General features: G+C 37.5%; 1 protein-coding gene across 2 annotated transcripts in view; it reads left to right on the top strand.

The window, feature by feature from the left end:
* Positions 1-13048, top strand: part of ZFAT (zinc finger and AT-hook domain containing) — a 254220-nt gene that overhangs the window by 29235 nt on the left and 211937 nt on the right. For both annotated transcript variants that reach the window (XM_060116135.1, XM_060116136.1), the window contains exons 2-3: positions 10707-10765; positions 11524-11612. The gene's annotated coding sequence lies outside the window, so the exon portion shown is untranslated. The remainder of the gene's footprint in view (positions 1-10706; positions 10766-11523; positions 11613-13048) is intronic.

Raw genomic sequence — 13048 nt, 5'->3', positions numbered from 1 at the left:
ATAGCTAAGCTTTCAGTCAGATGTTTGCTGCCACCGGCTCTTCACAGACATCATTTCAGGATAGTTATATCTAAGAAGTGGAACAGGGGAGGCTATGAAATGTGTGGAAAACACCAGGAGTCTTTAGGTTTCTTCATTTACTGCTCTCTGTGAGAATGCACGTTTTATGCTAGACTTTAGTGTAGGATGCTGTCTGAAGAACAGGATATCCTGTAGCAGATGCCATCTGAGCTTCCCAGACTTAAGATGCTGCTGCTGCTGGGCCTTAGAGAATTTAGTTAAAAAAATTTTTTTTTCCACTATGGGTTCTTATTTCTGTTTTTGCCCTGGCAGTGAACTTTCATTCTTTATTGCCTTTCCAAGTAGGCTAGAGTTTAACTTCCCAACAGTTCAGAAGACTGATTTCCTCCTTTAGAAATTCTGGAGATGTTATTGAGAGTACATTTATCACCACCACCCCACCCTACCGCCCAGCAGTACACAACCGAGACGTTTCAGTTTTCTCTGTAGTGAAGAAGTGTACAAACTTGGTCGCTAGCCTCTCAGCCCCCTGCCCCCCCCAACTTCCTGTTCTCCACCCGGAATGATGTCACAGCTCCTGGTCAGAACTGTCCTCTAAAAACTTGCAGGACTTCAAACCACTGAGCCTATTTACAACATTCGCCATTGGTTATATTTGTCTTATTTATTGAGTATATTTTCCTGAGTATCTTCAGGTTATCACTTGCCTTTTCTCTTCCTCATTAGAATGTTGATGCCTTGTGAGCAGGTGCACTGTATCTATTTTTTGTGTTTCCTCACAATGCTGAGCAATACAGGGCTTTTCTCACAGGTGGAATTCAGGGCAGACTATTGATAACATAATTTTACAACAGCTCTTTTTCTGAGTTTTGAAAATTTGTTTTCTTAGCTCTGTTTGTCTTTTAGACACTGGGAAACATTTCTGTTTTATTGAAATCTTTCTCTTTAATACAGCTTTGGTATTTTTATCATGTATTAATATTAAACTGCTAAACATCTGACTGTGTTAGGTTCAGCGCATAATTAAACCAAAAGGTAAAGTTCTTGCTAATTTTTTACATGCATGGCTTCCTTGATTAGATCATAAGCTTTCTGAGGGTGAGGACATTATATCTTTATAATTACCAGTTTTCCTGCCGTCTGTGTCCAGTAGAGCACCTTGCCTGTATGGGGCCCCACTAACAATTTTGTTTTGTTGCAGCAGTGTCTACTATTTGCTTATATCTTTTATACAGGTGAGCAAGTGACAGTTTGGGTCATGATGTAGCTGCCCAGATGTATTCGTGCTGCAGCACTGATTCTTAAATGCTCCTTTGTGCTAGTTTACAAGACTTGCGCGGCCAGAGTGGAGGGAGGTGGCGTAGGTAGTTGCTTCAGACACAGGTAGCGTTGCAAGTTGAAGTGTAATTTTCAAACTTGGTGATTAGCATGCAGCAAGTATCCCTTCATACTCAAATCTTAATAAACATGCTTTATTAAGAGTTGACCCTCTGATTTAGCACATTGGAGGCCTTGGGTTCCAGATAGCAGCAAACAGGGCCATTTGCTCTAAGAGCCCAGGGAGTGATCCCTGGAAAGGCAGAAAGAGTCCTCTGGTAATAGGGTTATTTTGTTAGACAAGGTGACATTGTTTCCTACGAAAAATTTTGTTACATAGCTTTGAAATTCAGTAAGGTAGATAGAAACTGCCTAGTTTAATCATTTGCCTAGCTGAATTTGAAAGACTTTTTAAAATGATAGCCCAGATCTATGCTAAAAGAAGGGTGGGTGTCCTGCACAAAGCTGTGACACTCTGCACAGCCGTCCACTCATCCCTGGATGCTCAGGATTCATGTACAATCTGTGTTACGTAACATTTGTTCCATGTTATTCTGCCCTAATGAGGTGAATCAGAGACCATGTCATCTTTAATTCTGGATGCCCTTGCTTCAGTGTACTTCAGTACAACCTTTTAGTCATTTGCAGACGACTTCTTTATGTTTTAATTTGGAAGAACCACAAAATTCCCCGTGGCCTGCAAATTTAGCAATTGACTATACAAAACAAATGCTTTAAAATGTTAGAGCATTAGGGCCTCCCTGGTGGCGCAGTGGTTGAGAGTCCGCCTGCCGATGCAGGGGATACGGGTTCGTGCCCCGATCTGGGAGGATCCCATATGCCGCGGAGCGGCTGGGCCCGTGAGCCATGGCCGCTGGGCCTGCGCATCCGGAGCCTGTGCTCCGCAACGGGAGAGGCCACGACAGTGAGAGGCCCGCATACCGCAAAAAAAAAAAAAAATGTTAGAGCATTAGTATTTGCCAGTGAACCAGTAACAGCTTATTTCCCCATTCTTTAACTTAGTATTGAGGAAGACGTGTGTGGTCTTTATTGACAGGTCTTAGAAACCTCAGGAATTCTTTACTAAGAAGATATTTTGATTTAGTTAATATTGAAAGTAAAACATTTTTAGTTACTGAATACTGTTTTCTGAAAATGACAGGTTTTTTCCTTAGCATTTGATTTGAGATTCCTTAGGGGTTACTTTTTTAGGCAGACAACTGCAGAATTGTCTTCAAGTTCATTTCCAATTAGATATGCTCATGTACAAATATTCTTGGTTAAAATTACATTGTTGGACGGATCTTCATTGGTCTTGATGCCTGAGTCCCTTTTACGCAGAGCCAGAGGTGGCGTGGGGTGGGTGACCCAGAAGTGGGCGGTGAGCTTCGGATCCCAGCGTGCCGTCCTCATTGCATGCAGAGGGCTCTGACTGTGGCCCCTTCTGTTCCTCTGGTTAAAACTTTATTCACTGAGTGGATGTGCCTCTATTTGCTGTGTGTATTCAGGGGAAAAAAAATTTCAAGTTTGAGTATCAGTCTGAACTTAATTACTTTTCAAAATTATGCTTTTTCAGGCTGTCTCTGCCAGTTTCCCCAGCCTGGTTCATTATGGGTGGACATGTGATGAGTGTTTTGACATTGCCTTCCCCCACCCCACCCCCAATCTGTAGCATATGACAGACTTTCTAACAGTTTGATGTTCACTGCTATCTTTGCTCTGGCTTTCCAGCATATTTGGTGAAACAATTTCATCTTTAATCCACTGGTTTTCAAATATTAGCATGTATCAGAATTACTTGGAGGGCTTATTAATTAAAATACAGATTGCTGGGCCTTGCCAGAGCTTCTCATTCAGTAGGTCTGAGGTGATGCTTGAGAATGTGCATTGTTTTTCCTAAATTCCCAAGTGCTGCTGATGCTGCTGTCCTGGGTCCAGGCTTTCAGAAGCACGGAGCTCATCTTACATTCTTTTCCCTGTTCGGTATTATGCCCAGTTAGCAACTGAAGAAAAATACGCATAAAATCGCCAACTTAAAAACATGTAGTAATCCAAAAGTTTGTTTTGAAAAAGGTTTGTTGGAAACCTGAGACCCATTTTTCTCCCAGAGGAAGCATCATATTAATTGTCTAGCCCACAAAACCTATTTGATTTGCAAAGAAAAGCAGAAGGAAAAAATAGTATTGCAGTGGAATACTTGAAACAAGAAAACAATATACTTGTAGAGAAAAAAAAAATGTGTATGTTTAATCTTGAGAACTAGTGCTTCAGGAGAAGTAGCCCGCAGAGGACAAGAGAGGCCAGGTAGAGATGGGATGTTCCCGAAGGTCCTGGAATGCCTCTGAAATTCCAGAGATTTTTAGAATTTGCTGGCAGTGGTTCTTAATATTTAACTTTACTTCCAAATTTGAGGATTTCCTCTTCGTTGGTGCAAGTGTACTGATCGGGCCACATATGCTTTGTAGGGGTGTCGGTGGTAATATTTTCTTAATCAGAGGAATGCAAAGAGACGAGGGATTTCTGAGAGGCAACTTAGCAACACTTGGGCCAGTAGAAGGTGTACTGAGATCAGAGTATGGGAGAGGTGTTACTGAGGCGAACTTAACTGAATTATGAGTTGAGGGAGGAGATGGGGAGAGGCTCGAGGAGGGGGAAGAGAAATGAGGAAAAGGAAGGCTCCAGCTAAGCTTTGAGCTCCTCAGAGGTGTATTGTTAACTTTGTCCTTTACCCAAAACAGGAATCTCCTTCCTGAGGAAGAATGGGTGATTGATGCATCGTCAAGGCCATCAGCCAGGTTCCTCTAAATGCAAGTTCAGTTGTTTTGAAGAGAGGGATATGGGAGGATGAGAGGCTGTAAACTCAGCCACATTTAGATCGGGAACATTTACAAGATGTTTGCTTACATTGCCATAAATTATTTCAGTGAAAAGAATGTCACTTCTGCCTTTTCCCTTGGAGTTTAAACTTTGTCTCAAAATACTTTTTGATTTGACTTTTGTCTCATTTATGTCAATCTTTGTAAGTCCTGCTTTAAACCAAGTTTTCAGTTCATGTAAACATCCTACACTCAGCTGTAATACATGGATCGGCTGGGAGGTGGATGTTTACTTCAGCTGACTTGGAATCTCAACCATTAACATTGATACAGGATTTGGCAAAAATAGTACACGGAGGCTTGATTTTTTTTAATGTAATAACTATAAATTTTAATTACTGTCATATCTTTTCAGTTGTGTTATTGTATCTCTAACATGACATAAGACTCTGGGGTTTGGGGCAAAAGAATGTCTTGTTTGGTCGGTGACATCACATTTGTAGCCCTTTCAGTGTGCTCTGACAAGCAAGGGCTCTGATATTAGACATTTGTAGCCATCTGGGCTCTGCCAGTCAATTTGGTATGCGATTTGGAGGAGGGAAAGGTGCTGTTTCCCACCTTGGTGTTTTTCTCATCTGCAAAATAGGCATGGTATCCACTTCACAGGATTTTTGTAAGGATCGGCCTCTGTGATCAGTGCAAAGTGGTTCATTCGTCAGTTCCTGTCACGTTAAGCCCTGATAAATGCTAACATTATAGCTGCTGTTAATGCCAGCTATAATGCCTAATAATAGTACATAGCATATTTTAGGTGTTCAGTAAATAATTGCTGTTATGTTTAAAGTAGATCTAACTCATTTTTATTTTAGCAATAAAGATGATACCAACTTTCTGATTTAATGGAAATGGTTTGAATCTTTGAAATCACTGTAATTTAGTGGTAGAGTTTTGAAGCCTAGCTTCTTGAACTCATATCCTGGTACTGCCACTTACTAGCTATGTTATTTTGGGGAAGTTACTACTCTCTCTGCTTCTTCTATCTGCTAAATTGGGATTATAAGAGTACCTACCTAATAGGATGGTTATGAGATTAAGTGGATTAATATTATAAATGAGTTAATACCAGTAAAGTGTTAAAATAATTCCTGGTACATACTAAGCTCCTGAAAAATGGTAGCTATTATTGTTATTACTATTATTATTATTTTAAACATGTGTTTGTCATCCTTTTTTTTCAGAGTATAGTTGTGCCATACATTTGTAAATAAAGACAACCTAATACCTGATAACTAGTTCTAGGTATGAATTGTTTGATTTAAATGATACTTTCATATTTCATGCTTTTATTGAAAACACTCTACTTAAAATTAATTTTCTGTAACTGTTTTTCAACTCCATGAAATCAGCTCTACTTTTCTTTTTTTGGTGACACATCCACATTCTGTACAGGTAAAACACAAAGTAAACAACAACCACGAAATCAAAATGACTTAAGAAGTACATATTATTCTTTCTAGCAGCTTGGCAAGTATCCATAAACTCTAATCTGTGCCTAAATCCAGAATTAGAACTCACATTTGCTGCTTCTCCTCTGGAAGATGTCTATGTGTTATGAAACATTCACAATTAAATAAAAAATGTGGAGTCAAGTCAGGGAGACTTGTTCTTGAGTAGGTGAGTGCTATCTTTCTAATTGTATTCTATTTGTTCAATATACTAAAGTTTTAAAATTGTATTAAGTGGGAGCTGTTCTGTTATGTGCTTGGATGTAAAATGTATATTTCAGTGAGTTCCACATGTTTGTTTAAAACTTGTCAAGTGCTATGGTTATTTTCTGATTTATAATACTTCAAGAGAAATATTGCAGTGCATTATGGAAGCATCATATAACCTAAGGGTAGTTTTATGAAATATATTTTTTCAGATTACGCATATGTGAGAGTTCCCCATCAGTTTACCTTTGAACCTCAGTGAACAGAATATAAATTTTTTCTTTCATATTCCCCAATATGAAAAAATATTTAGCATATCATATGGTTTAGGCTCCCAAATGGCCTATAGGTTAAATTCCTAATTTATAGTGTTTTTTAATTTATTGCTTTTTTCTTTTGTTTAATAGCCCTGTATCTATATCTTTATATTCCATACTTTCCTGATTATATTATGGGGTCTTTGATCATTTGGGCTATCAGCTTTGCCTCACTTTATCACTCAGAAAAAGCTCCACATGAAAGTTGAGTTATAGTTAAGTGAAAATTTTTTTTTCACTTTATCTTCTTTTAGTTAATACTGTAAATTATTCTGTTATACTGAGCTGTCTCTCACCCTTTAGAAAATACACGCCTTGATTTCTTTAAAAACCGTACATTTAGGGCTTCCCTGGTGGCGCAGCGGTTGAGAGTCCGCCTGCTGATGCAGGGGACACGGGTTCATGCCCCGGTCCGGGAAGATCCCACATGCCGCGGAGCGGCTGGGCCCGTGAGCCATGGCCGCTGAGCCTGCGCGTCCGGAGCCTGTGCTCCGCAACGGGAGAGGCCACGACAGTGAGAGGCCCGTGTACCGCAAAAAAAAAAAAAAAAAAAAATACATTTATTAGAAATGTAAAAGAAATTTTTTTCTGATGAACATGTGCTTATCAGTTTTAAATGTTACAGAATTTGGGTAAATGTTAAAATGTCCCCATTTTCCCCCCTTATTTTCCAAATGTCATTTTTTATTTAATTGATTGATAGAGCATATAATATAAAGTTGGATTTTTCAATAATATTTGAATATGTTCCAAAATTAAACTCCAGCTATTTTCTATCAAGTTTGAAGATTTGATATCTCTCCTCATAATTATTTGCTATGCATTTGGCATAAATTATTTAACTTCTTCCTGTTTCATTATATCTTTCTCATTTCATCAGTTCCCAGTAGTAGGATTTTATGGTTCCAAACAAATGTGTCCTTTGGCTTCAGTAATCAAAAAATGTCAGTTAAAATGGGGAATCTGATACACATGAGTTTACCTTTTAGTTCTATTCGTTTCAGTTTTTTTAAAAAGCAATTCTACCATTAACATTAGCCTTAACTTCCTTTAATTTTATGGAAAAGAACACATCCCAAGGGTGTTTGTATAATTTAATACACATTATTCCTGTGAGGCTGAGTAAAACTGTTCTGGGAATCAAAGTCTTAGCAGTAGAACCTGTTCAGTCACTTAACTGTCTTGGGACTAACCAGATGCAATTATAACTGGCTTAAAAGTTCTGACCTTTTCCTTGCTTATTTCAAAGTGATTCTTTAAAGACTGTTAAGCTATGTGTTTAGTATTTGTCCTACTGTCTAAAAATATTTAAAAACAGGGTGTGGGTTATTTGTTTTGTTTTTTAAAAGTAGTTTGAGAACGTTTCTTTGCTACTTGTTCTTCATGCAAGTTTTATAGGAGTTCAAATTCCCTGGGAAAATAAGGGTTTTTGCAGGGTTTCTTTGATTGAAAAAGTATAAAAGGTCGCTAAAGGTATACAGTTGTCTTAATTTTGACATAAATTTTTCTTATACTATACGTTATCTCTGAAAATTTTTGTTTTGGGTATCCTGTTTATATTTAATAATTGTTGTTTAAAATTATGTAGTAATTAGTAGCACAAGAAGTTTCCATGTTAACCAGAATACTGGGTTATTTTCAAGTAAATGTATGAGTATGAATGAGAAACAGAGTTTGGGAACTGGGTACTGGCAAATCCTTCATTTTCAGATAACTTTTTTTTTAAGTTATTATTTATTAATTCATTATTTATTTATTTATTTTGGCCACACCGGGTCTTAGTTGTGGCGTGCGGGCTTCTTAGTTGTGACATGCAAACTCTTAGTTGCAGCCTGCATGTGGGATCTAGTTCCCTGACCAGGGATCGAACTCGGGCCCTCTGCATTGGGAGCACAGAGTCTTACCCACTGGACAACCAGGGAAGTCCCTTCAGATAACTTTCTAAATGTGTGGTCATTCATTCTGTAATATTTAGAGTAAACATGAAGAGTATATAAAAATATTCTCTTCACATTCACATACCACAGCCTGCCTTTTTCTTACACTCTGAATTATTAACAGTGGTGATCCTTCCAAGCTCTTGTCGTGTTTGTACACACATATACCTTGGTGATATGGGTGGGATTTATAATACCATGAAATCATACTGTATATGTATCTTATACTTTTTTTCATGCATTGGAGAACTTTCCATATCTATGCATCACGTATTTTTCTTTTAGTTCCATATATAAATATACCACAATGTACTTTTTTCCCTATTAGTGGAACCATAGGTTGCTCCAGTATTTCACTGTTTTAGGCAGTCTTGCAAAATACAGAATATTTTGATTCATATTTTGTGTGATAATTTCTATAAAACCATTTGTAAAGGTATAATTGCTGTGTCAAGGAACATGTCTATTTAAAATACTTACAGGTACTGCAAAATTATTCTCCAAGGAGTCTGTGCCAGTTTATACTTTCGCTAGCCGTGTAAGAGAGTACCTGTTTCCTCACATCCTTGCCCCAAAGCATTACCATTCGTGTTCATTTTTGCTGACCTGATGGTTGCAAAGAAGTATCTGTTTTTATTTTCATTTCCTTGTCTAAGAGTGAAGCTAATATCTTTTCACATTTTCATTGGTTTTCTTTCTTTCATTTTTATTTTTTTGATTGTATATTCATGTCCTTTGCCCATATTTCTTTGGTTTGTTAATTTGTTCTTACTGTTTTTTAGGAACTGTATGTATTTTGGATTTTTTTTTTCTTTCTAAGTTATTAAATGTGTTGCAGATACTTCCTCCTAATCTGTCATGTGTTTTTTAAAATTTTATTTTAAATCATTATGTAATTTTTAGTAACTTCTGGGTTTTGTTGTCTTAGGAAGGCCCATACCATCCTCAGTATTATAAATACATTATGCTGGGGACTTCCCTGGTGGCGCAGTGGATAAGACTCTGTGCTCTCCATGCAGGGGGCCCAGGTTCGATCCCTCGTCAGGGAACTAGATCCCACATGCATGCTGCAGCTAAGGAGCCCGTGTGCCGCAACTAGGGAGCTGGCGAGCCACAATTAAGGAGCCCTCGTCATTTCAAATTTTATTTTTAGTTACCTAAAGATTTCTTTTCAGACATTTATTCTGATCAATTTTTTTAAATCATAAAACTCATATAAAAAGGAAAGTCTATTCTATCAGTTCTTTATCTTTGTGTTAACAGTCCTTAGACCTCGGGTGTTCCCCTGAGTTTGTCACTCATTTTAATACGTCTGTCATTATTACTGTCTGAGTATTCATAAATACCACCGTAATAGGAACACCTATTACAGTACAGGTACTTATTACTTTTGTAATGTTCTCATCTAACCTTCGCAGCAGTCCTTTAGGTTTAGGGTAAGTGTTATTAGTATACTTTATGGTTCAGGAAACTGGGGCTCAGGGAAGTTAAGTTGCTTATAATCACAGAGCAGTTAAAGTGATGGAGATCCCTGACCTCAGAGCAAGTGTCCTGGGTACCATAAGTGGTTCATATATGCAGGCTGTGGGTCTCAGGCATTTGTGGAGATTAAAGAAATAAATGCATGGGAGAGATCTACCCTCAAATATACAGTCAATCTAGAAAGGAACACCTATAATTTTTTTAAGGTGTGTGATTAAATGTGTGATTCTAATTTTCATACCTTTCAGAACCAGTGTATGCTGTGCTACCAAATAAATGCTCACTTTTGTCCTTTTCTTATTAATAAGTTTGCTGATATTCTTTGGCTCCTGTCAATTTTCATATTGTTACTGTTGTAGAATCAATAGGATTTATAATTGGGTCTTCACTTTAAGGTGGGAAATAAACGCAGTAGTACCGAGAATGTTGCATATCCATTCTCTCCATCTGTATGTTAAACCTAAACCACAACAGGTTTACCGTGCTCATGCGCAGTAGCCATGAGCAGAGTCATCTACATTAGAATTCCAGTCAGTCTTTGTTTGTTTTTTTTTTCAAAGTCTTAATAGTCGTCCACCTTGAACCTTTAAAGTATGTTTTTAAAACTGCACATATGATAAGAATGATAGAGTTTTATTATGACCCTAAGGAAGTTATTTCAGCTTTTTGTTTCCACATAAGCATTTAAAGTTTTTGTTTCAAACTAAACAATGAACAGTTTGTACTGTTTACTTATGTTTAAAAAAATGATTGAACAGATCCCAGGCAGCTCAGACAGGGCAGGTAGAAGGCTCCGAGGGCTGACATTAGGAAAACTAATCCAAGTGCTTAGAAAACTTGATGTAGCCATACCATACAGGAATGTGTACTGTACAGTTGTAGGTAGAGCTCTGGGTAGACCAGAGTACAAGTCTTTTCTGAAGTTTTCAGGATATCTGGGATTTGAATTCATGCCTTGTATTTATTTTCGTATGTAATAGGTCGAGTATGTAAGAAGCAGTGTTCATAAAAGCTGGCAAACCTGTTTTACTTGTTTCTCAATCTTTTCAGATCACTGCTTATAAAACACTGACATTTACAGTAAATATCTTGTTTTAAATACAGGCTCACCCTATCAAACCGTGTGTCCTTGCGCTGCATTCATTTAATGACCTCGCCCTTTGGTAAGTTGGAATGTGGTTTGAAGTGGCTTTTGGTGATGGAGAGTTTGAAGGAGTTAAAGGGAAAAGCAGGAAGAGAATAACATTTTCAGGGAAACGTGATCATACAATGGACAGGCCCTTGAGAGAATAAGAGATTGTCTCTATATTATGTGACCTTTGGCTAATTCCTGAAGCATACTCACTTCATATGCCTTGTATGTAAATGAGAACATTACAGTTATATAAGTCCCTTTATCTCTGTGATTCCAGTGATTGTTTTATTGTGTGTCTGCGTATGTCAGTAGCTCACAATATGTAGCAGATTGAGTTCTAGGTTAAACCACTTGGATTCATCTGTAAAATGGGGTTCCCTATCTCCTGAATTGCAGTGATAATTTAATTAGATAATCCAGATAATCCCTTAGCACACTATCTGGCACATACTAAGCCCTCCTGAAATAACTCACTCTTCAAAACTCAGTTCAAATGTCTTAATATTACCTGGATCTTGGACCTTCCAGGTAAAAGGGAGGGAGGTTCTTCTCTTTGTGTCATAAGTATGTCTTTTACTATCTTCTAGTTTAGCACTATCACTGGTACTAAAATTATCACTTATTTATTTACATGTGTAGTTCTCTTAAATTATGAGCCCCTTGAAGACAGAAACAAGCTTGTCTTCATAAATTCAGTATCTGACATGATAAATTTTGTTGAAAGAAGAAAATTTTATTCTTGTTTTTATTTTATTTTTATTATTAATTTTTTTTTTTTTTTTTTAGTTCGGCATGCAGGATCTAGTTCCCGGACCAGGGATCAAACCCGGGCCCCCTGCATTGGGAGCGCAGAGTCTTAACCACTGGGCCACCAGGTAAGTCCCTATTCTTGTTTTTAAATACGGTCCCCTCCCTCTCTCAATGGAAGATAAGCTTGGAGCAAAGGTGTCCAGTAGAAATGTTCTCAAAAACCCTGGGCATGTTCTCAAAACACTTGTTTTTTTTAACAGCTATTTAATTGCCACTGTACTGCCAAGGATTAAATCAGTTTTTTACTTTGCTTCTTCACAGTGTTTTCCTTATAAAAAAATTAAAGTAAGAAAATGACTGCCAGGTGGAGAAAACTGTCCACTAAAGAATTGTATAAAGGCATCATAATGACAGTATAAAAGTTGATCTTGGAATCAAGGCCTTGGGTTCATGTTATAGCATCTGCTACTTTCTAGCCATATGACAGTGATCAATGATTTTATCTCTCTGGCTCTACAAAGTGGGAGTACTTCATGTTACTTGTAACAGCAAGAAAAATAGACCACAGGGTGTGAAGGGTTACAGTTAGTCCTCTGGTAGTGCTCTGGTTTCACAAGTCTTTTCTAAAGTTCTTAGAATGATTAATAGGAGGGTAATATTCATGCAGTACCAGCACTATGCCTGCTTAATAGAAGACACTCAATTATTTCTTGAGTGGAGTTAGTTTCAGTTGATACTATACCCTTTAAATTTGAAAGAAGCCAACTTATTCTACCACGTACACAATTATTTACTGTTAAAAGTGTTTAAATTAATTGTACCCTTGGTTACATGTTGAGAAACAGAACTGAAATGTTAAGTGGTGACCAAGTAATTATACTTCCATCATGCTAATGTTGTAGGGAAGAATAATCAAAAATCAAACAGCAAAGGCACACCCAAGAATTAAGTTGCACAATTAAAGGTTAATATTTTCTCAACCCAAAAATGCAGGTCTCTACTTCATCCTACTCTCCTACAGTTAATTTTTGATAACTCGAGACACACACTGGAAACATTAAAGCCAACTAGGTCTTCACTGATTACATTTTCCTTTCGAAAAGGTGGACGTGTAGAGAGAATTATTCTTATTACTACTGATACAGATAAAATTGGCTGATTATTAGATGCCTTTCAGTGTCGTGGTTTTGGTATATGAAGCTCTGTTGCCTATGAAAGTTTTGTCCAAGTCACTTCCCAGTTGACTCAAAATCCCCCACTTGTAAGTTGTCCTTTCCCTGTTCTTACTGGTTTTCTACCTTCATACCTCTTTACGAAATAAACATTTTCTTCCAACTCTCAGTTTGTGTTTTCTTCATTTGTTGTGCTTTTCAAAGTGCATCAATTAGTGATTGAATGTTACTGCAGTGTAATAGAAAACTGCAAACCAGTGGCTTAAAATGGTGGTTTATTGTTTTACCTCCTCGCATAGTTTGTTTCCAGGAATCTTGGTGGCATGGCAGACTGAATTAACATAAACCTTGCTACCACCACCATCCCATAGCTCCAAACTCAGAAAGAT

This window comes from Mesoplodon densirostris, chromosome 13, assembly GCF_025265405.1.
Source record: "Mesoplodon densirostris isolate mMesDen1 chromosome 13, mMesDen1 primary haplotype, whole genome shotgun sequence".
NCBI classification, from domain to species: Eukaryota; Metazoa; Chordata; class Mammalia; order Artiodactyla; family Ziphiidae; genus Mesoplodon; species Mesoplodon densirostris.
The sequence above is the reverse complement of the archived record's forward strand: the minus strand, read 5'-3'. Positions and strand labels throughout refer to the sequence as shown.